The 13,856-nt window shown below is 36.1% G+C and overlaps 2 non-coding genes across 2 annotated transcripts; both read left to right on the top strand.

Moving 5' to 3' along the window:
* The first annotated feature begins 343 nt into the window (after positions 1-343).
* LOC128285985 (small nucleolar RNA R71) lies at positions 344-450 on the top strand. Its single transcript, XR_008276532.1, has one exon. It is a non-coding gene; the product is annotated as a small nucleolar RNA R71 (small nucleolar RNA).
* A 12,548-nt stretch (positions 451-12,998) lies between these two features.
* LOC128285792 (small nucleolar RNA R71) lies at positions 12,999-13,105 on the top strand. Its single transcript, XR_008276341.1, has one exon. It is a non-coding gene; the product is annotated as a small nucleolar RNA R71 (small nucleolar RNA).
* The last annotated feature ends 751 nt before the right edge of the window (positions 13,106-13,856 follow it).

Here is a 13,856-nt window from a genome sequence, read left to right as displayed (position 1 = left end):
GTGACCTTTGTTCTGGCGACGAATAGGGGTTAGGGATGTTACAGCAACTGAGCTGCAACATTATTCAGTCTGTTAGGAAAAAAAGTCTTAAGCATTGAAGAAATTAAAGATACTTGAGTTGCAAGTGAAGTGAGTGCATCCACTTCATGTACTCTTGCTACTCGTCTTCCGAAAACTGCTTGATTGGACAGTCGCTGATAGTTTTTACTAGCTATTCTCTTGATAATTTCATAAGCCTCATTATAAGACTTAGAAAGGAGAGCAACATTCACAGAAGCATCTACCACCATCCTAGTGTGCATTGAGACCATTATAAAATGTCGCCATCTGGATGCAATGCAGAATACCGTGGTGAGGGCATTTTCATAGTAGCTCTTTAAATCTTTCCCATGCCTCGTATAAGGATTCATCATCCAATTTTTGAAAAGTAGTGATCTCATTCTACAACTTAGCATTTTTGCTAGGATGGAAATACTTAACTAGGAAGCAAATTGCTAATTCTTGCCATGTAGAAACTGAACTGGGTGCCAATGAATTAAGCGATGCTCGTGCTCCATCTTGCAATGAGTATGGAAACAACTTCAAACTCAATTCGTGCTCCATCTTACAATGAGTATGGAAACAACTTCAAACTCAATGTGTCTTCAATTACACCAACTAACTTGAAGGAATCACTCATTCCCATGAACAGTGGAAGGTGAAGGTACGGATCTTCTGTGGGCATTCTACTAAATTGGCACACTATCTGAAGCATCTGAAACATCATAGGCTTTAATTCAAACTGTGGTGCCTCGATCTCAAGTCTTCTAATCCCTAGATGAAGTTCATTAAAAATGGCATAGTGTAGTGCCTTATAACTTGATCCCTGTCATCAGCAACACGGATTGGATTACGAGCATTAGCATCTCCATTCCCTTGAACTTCGTTTCAATTTTCCGGGTCCATTTTTGCGGCTTTTCTCTGGGCTAATGTTTCTCGTCTCCTTTGTCTAAATTTCCACTTGATTTCAAAGTCTACAAGGAGTAATTTGATGATTCAATCAATACTCATAAACACTTGAAAAGAAAATACAAAAATAAAAAATTAATTAAATAAAATAAATAAACCAAATTGCCCGTATGTACTCCAGCCAGAGAAGTTAAGGAGGTCTGAAATAAAAGAATTCCCTTGGTTAAGGTTTTATGGAGGAATCATAACACTGAAGAAGCTACCTAGTAAAGATAGAGCTTAATGAAAGATAAAAACCCTCAGTTATTTTCAGGTATGAATTTCAACGACGAAATTTCCTTTGTGGGGGAGAGTTGTAACATCCCACCCGTCGAAGACCTAATGTTCGACTACTATTTATAGAAGTAAGGCATATAGAGTAAGTTCAGAGCAAGTAGGTGATCTATCGAAATTCGATGCAGTAGATTAAACTAGTTTTCACACTTTAGGAGCTTGAGCATAAGCATTTTAGTAATGTTTTAATTACATTTCAACAAATTTAGTTAAGTGTAATAAAATGTGTTATTCGAGTCTTTTTTTTACTTCAGGGACTGAATGACGCCTAAGGGTGAGCTAATATACCTTGTGAGTATATAGGAGACTATTAGAAGGCGTATTAACTCAATTCTGGTCATTAAGTTTGTAACACCCCAAACCTAGGCTAGACGTTATGGCTGAATCTCGGAAATTACATTAACGACACTCGAATTTATTTGCTTCTTGAAAATAACAAGATTTGAGTTGTTTTGAGAAAACTTAAAAATTTAAAGATTGAATAATTTTATTTATTTTTTAAAAATACTTAATAATATATTTATTCAAAAAAGAAACATTTATTGAAATATCGTTTTAAGTTATTTAAAATAAAGAATTTTGCATTATAATTATAAAAATGGTTTTGGAAGAACTTAGCAGTGAATTTCAATAAAACTATTTAGAAAATTTATGAGCTATTGTTTTTTTAAAAAAACCAAGTAAAATCATATATAGTTTAGATAAATTTTATAATTTAAAAATACTTGAAATCTTATAAATTGCATGCATGTATGATAGTTCTAAAGTTTTAAAAACAAACCACATCCCAAAATAAAAAGTAATGTCCAAAGTCTACAAACCAAAATCCAAACAGCTTTTAAAATTCATAAAAATGTTCATAAGGTAAAAATATCTGAGAGGCTCCAAGTCCTATGTCTAAGTGTTACTTGAAAGATTATAACACTAACGGGGTGAACTTTTTTAGCCCGGTGTGAGATTAACATAAACACAATCACAAACATATGAACATATACAATATACAATCAGAATAATCATATCAGTTTCATATAACTCAATATTTCACATTTATACTATGCATGATCATGTTAATGCACATTTCGTAAAATGATGCAAATTTTATAAAAACGGTCCTACCCATCTCCGCTACACACCACAATCGAGTTTCCCCGAACTCATCCATCCGATAACACCCCAAGTTGTGAACAATGTCACGGTAATGCAGATAAACTGCCACAAAATCAAATTGTGGACAAGCCACCACTTTTGCAAATAAACTACACATTTTTTAACCTTTCACATATCTCACCCCATGCATGTGATATGGCCACAAAATCAGTTTTCACTTTGGCATGTGAGACATGCTCATTATATCATGATCACGTGATTTCGTGATATGTTTTAAATATTTATAATTACTCATTCTTGAAACTGACTATTATCGTGATGTAGGCAAGTGTACCTATCGAAAAGTAGTATAGTTTTAGCAAGACCAGATTGTCAAACCCAAAGGAACTAAAAATACTAGTAATGACAGTCTTTTTATTATCTAGCCTAAGAATAAAGAGGTCTTTTTTTAATAATTAATTATCTAAACTAAGAACTCACAGAGAATAGAATTGGGAAATTGCTTTTGGGAAAATCGATTGAATGAAGGCAATACCTAAGGAAAAATCCACCTAGACTGTACTTGTTATTCTAGCTCTGAATAGGATGATTTATTCATTTAACTTGTTTCGTAGAGATCCCTAAGTTATGTTATTATCCCTATTAAAGACTAATAACACCTAATCCCTAGATTAAATAATCGAGACTTTTCTCTAATTAACACTCTAGGGTTGCATTAACTCGATCTATAGATTCCCTTATTAGGTTTCACCCTAATCTGGCAAAATCTTGTCACCTTATGTCTAGGTGCGCAATCAACTCCGCTTAATTATGACAAATGTACTCTTAAACAGGGTCTATTCCTCCTCTGAATAAGAGCTTATCTTGAATCAGTATCCTAGGATATCAAAACAAGAATTAAGAACACATAATTAAGAACAAGTTAAATATTTATCATACGATTCAGAAAATAATAACAAGATTCATCTTAGGTTTCATTTCCCTTAGGTATTTAGGGGTTTTAGTTCATAACTAAACAAGAAAACATCTGAGAATAATAAAGAATACAAAACATAAAGAAAACCCAAAAATCCTGAAGGGAAATTGAGGAGAGATCTTCAGTCTTGATGATGAATCCGGCTTCTGAGATGGATCAATTGACTTTCTTGGGGTAATTCCTTGCCCCTTATTCTATGTGTCCCTTTTTTCCTCCTCTAGGGTATATTTATAGGCTTTGGAATGCCTAAGAGCTCTCAAAATTAGCCTTTTCTGAATTGGACTCAATTTGGGCTCGGCAGGGACACGCCCGTGTTCGATTACTTCAGGCCGTGTTTGAGCCTGCCAAATTTACACTGTCGTGTGGTCTACCCGTGTGAGGCAGTTCAGGCCACGTTGATTTTCTCCGTTTTTGGCCCGTTTCTCGTTCCTTTCGCTTTCCTATGCTCTCCTAGGTATAAAACATGAAATTAAAGCATTAGGAGCATCGAATTCACCAATTCTAATGGGAAATCATCCATAAAATGTGTTAAACATGGGATAAAAATATGTATAAATTACGGTTTATCAAATACACCCACACTTAAGCATTTGCTTGTCCTCAAGCAAAATTCTCAACTCATAATCAAAATAAATTCTTCTCAACTTATAATTTCTATCGATAATATCTCAAATTCATCCATAGGTAATCATACATTGAGAATTCAACTAAAAGAACGTAAAAGTTTCAAACATTCGAAGTTGAGCATTTATCTTCGATTCAGAATATCACAGAGTTTCACATCCTCACTAAAAAATCACTCAAATCACTCGAGGTGTTTAAGAACAATAAATGAAGCACTCAATAGTCAATAATGAAAGGTCATTACCATAGGCTTGCATGAGAATCAAATCTCCACCACTATAATTTAAGATGATACATCAATCAAAAGATCTTTAGAGTGTTGTAATGAGGCTTGGTTAGGGGGTGTGGTCACAAGTTGAAAGAAAGGGTTAGAATTGAGATTGAATTGGAAAATTGCCTAACTAGAAAAAGAGTTAATCATCACTTGCGTACAACAGCGCTTCTTTTCAGAATATGGAATTACTAATATGTATACATAATTTTTTTTTTAAGAACAAGTTAAATAACATAGACTAACTATTAAGAACAAGACATAGCTAAGCAATTTGTTCAACTCAAATCTCGACAAAAATATGGATTAATTTAGGGGATTTCAACAATAATGGGTTAAGGGTTAGTATTAAGGGTAATACAAGAAATGGCTTGTTAGGTTCAAGGGGGTTTACTAGGGGTTAATCGTGGAGGTAGGCTTTTCATGGCATGAGTGGGTTAATCCTAAGTGCCTTAATCATTTTGACATATAAAATCAAATGGTGTGGTCTCGACATGCATAATCAAGCAAGTTCTAGAATAACAGTTCAATACTGACGCACTCCAAGCAATAATAAAAGTGAGCATGAAAGAATCAATGATGCTCAAAAGGCTCAAAAATCTCACAATAATTATGGCTTTTTAATGTTTAAAACTTGTGAATTCCAACTCAAACTAATACCTAAACTTTGGGGAAACAACCTAAGATTTTAAATTCTTAAAAATCAACTTATCATGCTTGACTCTCTAATGTCTTGAAGTTTAAACAATCAATGCATAAATGCCTATGTTTTAATTCAAGATATATCAACAAAAATCATAAATCAATCAAAATTTATCCTAAATATAATATGAGAGCTTTTCAAGAGAACAAGGTAGTCATTTAGGGATTTTTCTGATAATGAAATAAATATCCCCCCACACTTAAGATGTACATTGTCCTTGATGTACAAAGATAGATATTAGAGTATAAAAATAAGATATGGAGAGAAGTGAAACTTCCTGAATGATGAATTCCTCGAACTGGAGGTTTGGAGAGTAATCGGTTCGAGAGTGGAGGAGGATACTCTAGCAATCGTATAGGTTCATTAGTCTATAAGTCCTGCGCCAAAAGAATATTATATCTAGTGGTAGCTATGGTCTTGGTCGATCAGGACATGGCAGTCGTAGAGAACCTTTCCCGATGGAGTTTTTAGTTCCTATGCGATGATGTGCTGAGGAGCTCTATATAACTGTGATAAAATTAGGAACTTTTTAAGAGATAGTAGGAAGAAGAATTACTCATAAAGAAATAACCGAAATTGATAATTAAAAATAAAATTCTAAGATCAACTAAAAATAAAAAAAAAGTACTTGTAATAAAATTGAAAAACATAAAATAATAAATAATTTTTTTAAACATCTTCATCACTGGATGGTTCGCGAGGTGGGACTGGCGATGAGATGTAGAGGTGCTGACAAATCTGCTGTAGAGTAACATCAATGTTGTCAAAATGTTGAAAACATTGTTGCTCGAATCGAGTTAGGCGCTCAAAGATGTCAGCATATAAAGCCGCCGCATGAACTGGACGAGAGGGTGGTAGTGGCCGAGTCGATGGGTCCTCGTGCTGTGGAGGGACATCATCAGGAATGTCCTCATAAGCTTCCTCCTCGGTAGATTGGGTGAGACGATATTGGGGAGGGTAGGTTCCGCGGTGCCTCTCGATCATCCTCATGCTAAGCATGCTCGAGATGCCTTGTGGAGACATCTGGCCGATGAGGGTAAGGGATGATTCTTGGGCTGCGATGCTAAAGAGCCCGAAGTGTCGAGCCAACAGGGTCACGTAGTGGCCAATAGAGATAACCCCCTTCCGATGCCGCTCCGTTTGGTGCTGAATTGTGAGGGCAATGAAATAGGCGAGGTCGATGACTTTCTCGTGCAACATGCGCCATAAGAAGTAGGCGTCTTGAGTGTTGACGACGCTGGTGCTCTCTCGCCTCCCTATAATTGTGTGAGCCAAAATGGCGTGTAGGTACCTTAGAGAGGGAGGGAGAGCCGATGCTTTAGAGCGGTTGGGATTGTAGGTGGCCCCACCCAGTACTAGTGCGTCCCAGCATCGTAAAGGAGAACGATGGATGTGGCGGCTTAGAGCATGTAAGTCATTCTCCTCTTTGAACTTCTCTATATATAAGCCCAGTGCAGCACCAAACTCTGGGACGCTTAGCTGGCGGACTAACCCGCCTAGGGAAAACTAGACTGTGCCGGGGTTATCGTAGTTCGTCATTACTGTCTGAAAATTGAACGTTGAGCATAGTTCCATCGTCAGCTCGAGGTATGTTGGCTCAATAATCACAAAGAACAGCTCCCAAGGGTCGGTGGTTAGGAGGGCCAGAATCACATCAGCCAACTAAACTTGTTCTACAGCAGTCTAGTCGATGCAGTGGCTCGCAATTAAAGGTCGGGCTCGAAGGATTTGGAAAAGTTCTTCTTGAGGCCCTCGGGGAAACTGAAGGAGAGGGTGACAAATTTTCACGGTTAGACCCACGAAGGATGACGCTCCCTTCCTTTTCTTCGAAATAGGGACAGCGACCTTCTTTCCTCATGAAGACGACATTAAAAGCCTGTAATATAAACAATAATAGTAATAGATAAATGAATAATAATGATAGGTAAACAAATTCGAAGAAGTAAAAAGTCATGAATTTGAACTAACTTATTTCAGCCAAGACTACTAATATAAAGCAAACTCAACCACAATAACAATAAGAATGAGAATATAAATGCAATGGGTATGAGGTTTTCCTAATCTCGATTCAACACGAAATGTATGATAACTTGTAACGCCCCTAACCCGTACCCGTCGTCGGAGGGTTAAAGAGTATTACCATATACAAAAGGGGTCATATCGAGATAATTAGGTATAGTGATTCATTTCTTAAGTTCAATTCACATCAGAAATTTAAAACATTAATTAAATCTCAACCACACATTCACAATAAAAATTTGGAACACATATAGTAACTTATCAAGCCATTTTCTCATGGCTAAACATATATACATCATCAAAAAGTTAATTATTAAACAACAAAAAGTTAAGCCTATACATGCCAATATCGAAATTTAACTACTAAAGTACCAAAAAAAAACTTAGATAGTGTGGACGACTTTGACTTTGAGATCTCGAGACCATAGCTGACGAACAAAATCTATAAAACAAAGAATTAAGGCAACAAAGTAAGCATTACTATGCTTAGTAAGTTTTAATCCTTTCAACAATTAAAACACGTCACTTAAATCAAACAATGAATATTACCAAACTCGTATTCTAATTACAATCACTAGGCTGAATATCCACAATTATACTACACATAAAGACTATTGGCCGAATATAAATTCACAAAGAAATTTTCAGCACATGCTTCACTTTACTTTATGGCTCATACAACTAATTTAATTCACATATTTTCATATAATGGCAGACATCGATCGAATAGGTCATTTCTCTTACTCATAGATATATTAATCATTCACACAATTTTATCGTTGTTTGATACTAATGACTCACTTTGCAATCAATTCACATATCAATATATAATACGTACCTGGTCATTTCCATGTATCATACATATTCGATAATAGTTTGCTTTGATCATTTGAACTTGAAATCTCATTCAAATCACCGGCGTTAAGCCTGCTAGGTTTCGAAACCCGAATCCAGTTACTAGCACAAAGCCTGCGGGACTTTAGGCCCGGATATAGTACCAGCACTAAGCCTGCGGGATTTAACCCGGATATACTTTACCAGCACGAAGCCTGCGGGCTTTAACCCGGATATACTTTACCAGCACGAAGCCTGCGATATTTAACCCGGATATACAATATATCGAGAGCTAAGCGTATTTATCCACATGATAATTCGGCTCATATAACATATCACATTTGTACTTCACTTTCTTCATTCAAGTATAAGCACCCAACGAAAACACACTTTCAATATAACTTTCGGTTCAACACTTTTACTCAAGAACACATAACCATTTCACTATCTCAGCTTAACTCCTAATATCCATTCGATTACATTCCATATACTCAAGTTATTTATTAAACAACCTTACTCAAGTAGAGACAATAGATTGCAATTCATTTATCATGCTTATCTCATTACATCAATTATCTAATAATTATAATTACACAAAACTTACCTCGGATATTTTTGAACAGTTGCGGATAGGCTATTCGATCGCTTTCTCCTTTCCCTTACCTGGACTAGTTCCTCTTTGCTCTTGAGCTTAATTTAAACAAATGAATTTGTTTAATCAATTCGAACATCAAAGGCCTTTTAAAGTACTTAACCCTTATACTCAATAATGAAACCAAACCATATACCTAATTATTTTATCACATCACCTTAAGCACACATATAAACTATCATACACCCATTTCACATGCCAAGTTACAATGAATAAAAATACATACACACTAATAATTTAATTACTCATTTCGACCTTATAGGGTAACTTCAATACATCATGTTTATACAATTTGCCATACAAGTACCACATATTTAACAAGCCAAAATTACTCTTACATGTTATTTAAGCATGTATATCACCAATAGATTTCATCATATATATCTATAAATTCACTTAAACATAATATCAATACAACACATTGAGCTCAAATCATTATTCAAGTTCCATTTCGGCTAATACACATACAAACACTAGCAACTAAATATTAACATTTGCATTTCACCATAATAGCCAATTGCCATTAAGAAATTAAGCCACAATTATTCAATTTTACCAAGCTTCAATCTAATTCAACCTATAATAGTTCATAACACATTTAAAGCACTGACATTACTAAATTTTATTCAAGTCCACAATCGGCCATAGTACACCCAACATATTAGCCGATTTCCTACTTAGCATCTAATGCACATATATGCTTAATTTGTTTAGTTCAAATTCACCTATCTAACATTATTCATCAAAAGAACATGAAACAACAACATTTAACCATCCTTAAAAACAAGCCACAACATTTTAATTTCATCTTATTGCTCCTAATGACCGAATACACATACACACATATATAAAAAAAACTCAAATAACACAAAAATCTTCTTTCCAAAGTGCATATATACATATACATACGGAAACTTCCATTCTTACCTCCCAACAATGAATTCAACTTATTCAATTAAGCTACTTTAACATATAAAAACATCTTCCAAAAACTCATCAAATTAACACAAATTTATCTACTTGCCGAATGGTTTTATTTATTCAAGAATTCATGAATCTAAACTATGGGTTAACTAGACTATACACTTATCAACTTAATCTCATAATCAATTAAAATAAAATCACAATGCATACCTTTAAATTGGAATAGCCATGGCCGAATGCCTTGGTTTCTTTTTCAATGTTTTCTTTCTTAGTTTCGGCAATGAAGAAGAAAGATGAGCATTCTTTAATTTTATTTTCTTTACCTTATTTTACTAATTATTATTTTATTTCAAAATAATGCAAATTCTTATTATAATATTTAATTAAACATATATTACCCATCAACAATCATTATGGCCGGCCACCATAATCAAAAATTAGATATTTGACATGCAAGTCCAAACTTTTTGTGACATGCATTAATAGACCCCTTTTAAAATTACCTATCACCTTTCACAATTATTTCACATAAGTCCTATTTAATAATTTCACATACAAAAGACAAAATTAAAGCATGAAACTTTCACATATGCATGTACACATATAATAAGCATAGAATATAAAAATTTATTATTTTTATAACTCGGTTTTGTGGTCCTGAAACCACTTTTCGACTAGGGTCAAGTTAGGGCTGTCACATAACTAATCCTAGGAATGCAAATTAAATGATAGACATTGGCATGGTAATAGCATGAGAATAAGCATAGTAATGTCATGACTAACCTAAGAATGCAAATTAAATGATAGAATAATGAGCAAAATGAAGAATAGTTCAAAAGATAGGAAGATTATGTTGATACTATGCATTAGAAATAAGTAAAATAGAAGTGAAAGGAGTAAACAAACACTAGGGGAGAGAAATTGAGCATCAAAAATAGAGTGGGAAGCGGCGCAAGGGCGTGGCAGGGAGTGCGTGTGGACTTGCAGAGCTAGGGTTAGGGTTTTTGAATGGGGAAGAAAGTGAATAGTGTAGGGTATTTATAGATCTTGGGGCACACGGTCAGGGAACACGTCCGTGTTCCCCAATTTTCAGCCCGTGTGATTCGCGAATTTTGGAATTGGGCACGTCTGACATTTAATACACGCCCATGTTCCTTGGGCTTGTGGGTGCACACGGCCATGTCGCACGGCCATGTCTGGTATTGTTCGCTTCTTCCAAGCCCGTGTATGAAAGCCCCATGCCCATGTTCATTTGACAGGTTCGACCAAGGGTGTTAGACACGGGCGTGTCACACGCCGGTACTATTTTAACAGGTTCACCCACGGTTCTTCCACACGGGCGTGTCACACGTCCGTGTTGTTTTGGCAGGCTCGACCATGGCCATGTCGCACGGTCGTGGCGGTTTATCACAGCCCGTGTTTATGGAAATCTTTGGCCTATTTTCACTCAGCCCTACGTACGCCCGTGTGCTTTGTCGTGTCTCTGTGGAAAACCTATATTCAAGTGTTCTATTAGTAAGTTAGATGTCGAATACTAAATTTTAAAGAATTTAATACAGTTAGTGCTCGGGTTGCCTCCCGAGAAGCACTTATTTATAGTCTAAGCTTGACTTACCTCTCCGTTGAATGATCATGGTGGTTTTAGGAGTTTATACTCCTCATTCCTACTATCAATCTCATCAAAATAAGGTTTTAAACGTGTGTTGTTTACCTTAAAAGTGCCGAACCTGAGATGACTCACCTCTACCGTACAGAATGGGAAAATGCTGAGTACCGTAAGAGGGATTTCTTCATTCAGTGTGGTAGCGACAATGTGGGGATCTGTGGCATCTAATAAGACTCTATCTCCAACCTTAAGTTGATTTGGAAAGGTATTGACCTCGTTCTGTCGAAGATTCAGTTTGTCGGGTGTTCTCGATTTATGCATCCGCCATTCATCTAGCTCCTCGATTTGTAGTCTTCGATCTTCATGAACAAGGCCTCTACTATTTCTCGAGAATAGCTCATGTACTTCCTTCAGACTTATCTCCTGCAAAGTGGGTTGTATCATATGGTCAGTTTTAATAGAATGGTTTAGATGATCACCTTCAATTCCGATGTGTTGCCAGAATTGCGAGCTTGAAGGGTGATTGTTTGGTCTCCTACGTGAAGCGTGAGCTCACCTGTGCCAACATCAATAATTGTTTTAGCAGTTGCTAAAAAGGGCCTTCCTAGAATTAAAGGAGTGTTGCTATCCTCCTCTATGTATAAAACAATGAAGTCAACAGAAAATATAAATTTATCAATTTTAACTAGCACATCTTCAATAATACCCCTAGGAAATCTTATAGTTTTATCTACTAATTGAATGCTCATCCTAGTCTGTTTGGGTTTCCCGAGACCTAATTTTTTAAACATTTTGTAGGGCATGACTTTGATACTAGCCCCTAAATTAGTTAATGCCTTATTAACATCTAAACTACCAATTAAGCAAGGAATCGTAGAACTCCCTGGATCTTTTAGTTTGTTTGGTAGCTTATTTTGCAAAATAGTTTAGCACACTGTGTTTAGCTCCACATGCGATGCCTTGTCCAACTTCCGCTTATTTGCTAAAATCTCCTTTAAAAATTTCATTACATTTGGCATTTGCGACAGGGCTTCAATAAACGGTAAGTTAATGTGTAATTTTTTTAAGAGTTTAAGGAATTTACCAAATTGTTCATCTAAGCAGTCTTTCCTTGTCGTGTTGGGGTATGGCACACGAGGTTTACATTCGACGTTCACTGATTTGTTTGTATTGTGATCTACCTCACCTCGACCTTTGCTTACCACAGTTTTTTGCCTCGGTTCTGGCTCAGGCTCAACAAATCCTTCTTCATCTTGAATATTAATTGTGTTAAGCTGTTCCCTTGGGTTGGGTTCAGTATTACTTGGCAAGCTACCTTGTGGTCGTTTGGAGATTAGTTTGGAAAGCTGGCCTATTTGAGTTTCGAGCCCTTGGATCGACGTTTGTTGATTTTTACGTGCTCTCTCGGTGTTCTGAAAATAGGTTTCTGACACCGATATAAACTTTGAGAGCATTTCTTCAAGGTTCGACTTATTTTCCTATTGGTAGGGTGGTTGTTGAAAACCCGGAGGATGTTGTGGTCTTTGATTTCCTTGACCGCCCCACGCGAAATTGGGGTAGTTCCTCCAACCTGCATTGTAAGTGTTACTATATGGATTGTTTTGAGGTCGAGGATTATTACCCATGTAATTTAATTGCTCGTTATCCATGTTGTAGCCATAAGGTTGGTATTCCGAATGGTTTGGTCCACCTCCACTTGCTTCGCTCTACATTACTGGGTAAACCTGTGAAGAACTAAGAAAACCATCAATCTTTTTATTTAGAAGTTCTACCTGGTTTGACAGCATAGTAACCGAATCGACGTTATAAATGCCTGCTGCTTTAGTTGGCTTAGTCCTCATGACTTGCCACTGATAGTTATTCAGTGACATCTAATCTATAAACTCATAGGCATCTTTAGGTGTTTTATTGTTGATGGTTCCGCCAGTAGCTACGTCAACCATTTGTCGAGTCAAAGGATTCAAGCCATTATGGAATGTTTGAACCTGAAGCCAAAGCGGTAACCCATGGTGAGGGCACCTTCTCAGTAAGCCTTTGTATCTCTCCCATGCATCGTACATTGTTTCTAAGTCCATCTGTACAAACGAAGAGATATCATTACGTAATTTAGACGTTTTAGACAGCGGAAAGTAATTGAGTAAAAATTTTTCGATTATTTGTTCCCAAGTAGTAATTGACCCTCGTGGTAACGAGTTCAACCACTGTTTAGCTTTATTCCTCAATGAAAAGGGAAACAACCGAAGACGTATGGCATCATTAGAAACACCATTGATTTTGAATGTATCGCAAAATTCCAGAAAGTTTGCTAAGTAAGCGTTGGGATCTTCATCCTGCAAACCGTCAAACTGAACAAACTGTTGTATCATTTGAATTGTGTTAGGTTTCAGTTCAAAAGTATTTGCAGCTACAGCAGGTCTAACTATGCTAGATTCAGTTCCTGTTAAAGAAGGCTTATCATAATCATACATAGTACGTGGAGTAGGATTTTTTATTAGCTGCAATTGCAAGAGGTAGCTGATTGTCTTAGTTTTTAGCCATCTCTTCGGCTGGGATTTGAGTATCGTCATCTTGCTCGTTCTCTGTGTATCTTAAGCTTCGCCTTATTCCTCTTTGGTTTTTGCGTACTGTACGATCGATTTCTTCGTCAAAAAGTAGTAGTCCTGACGGGTTTCTTCTAGTCATAAACTATAAAAACCTGCCAAGAGAAAGAAAAAGTAAATTAATAAATAATAATAATAATAATAATAATAATAAATTAAATTGCAAGAAAACTAAATGGCTAAAGTAATAAAAATTCAGTGTTCCTAATATCTTAGTCCCCAGCAACGGCGCCAAAAACTTGATCGCGTGATTTCGAGA

This window comes from Gossypium arboreum, chromosome 12 (assembly GCF_025698485.1).
Source record: "Gossypium arboreum isolate Shixiya-1 chromosome 12, ASM2569848v2, whole genome shotgun sequence".
NCBI lineage: Eukaryota > Viridiplantae > Streptophyta > Magnoliopsida > Malvales > Malvaceae > Gossypium > Gossypium arboreum.
Note: the sequence above shows the minus strand (reverse complement) of the source record. Positions and strands in the feature narration are given on the sequence as shown.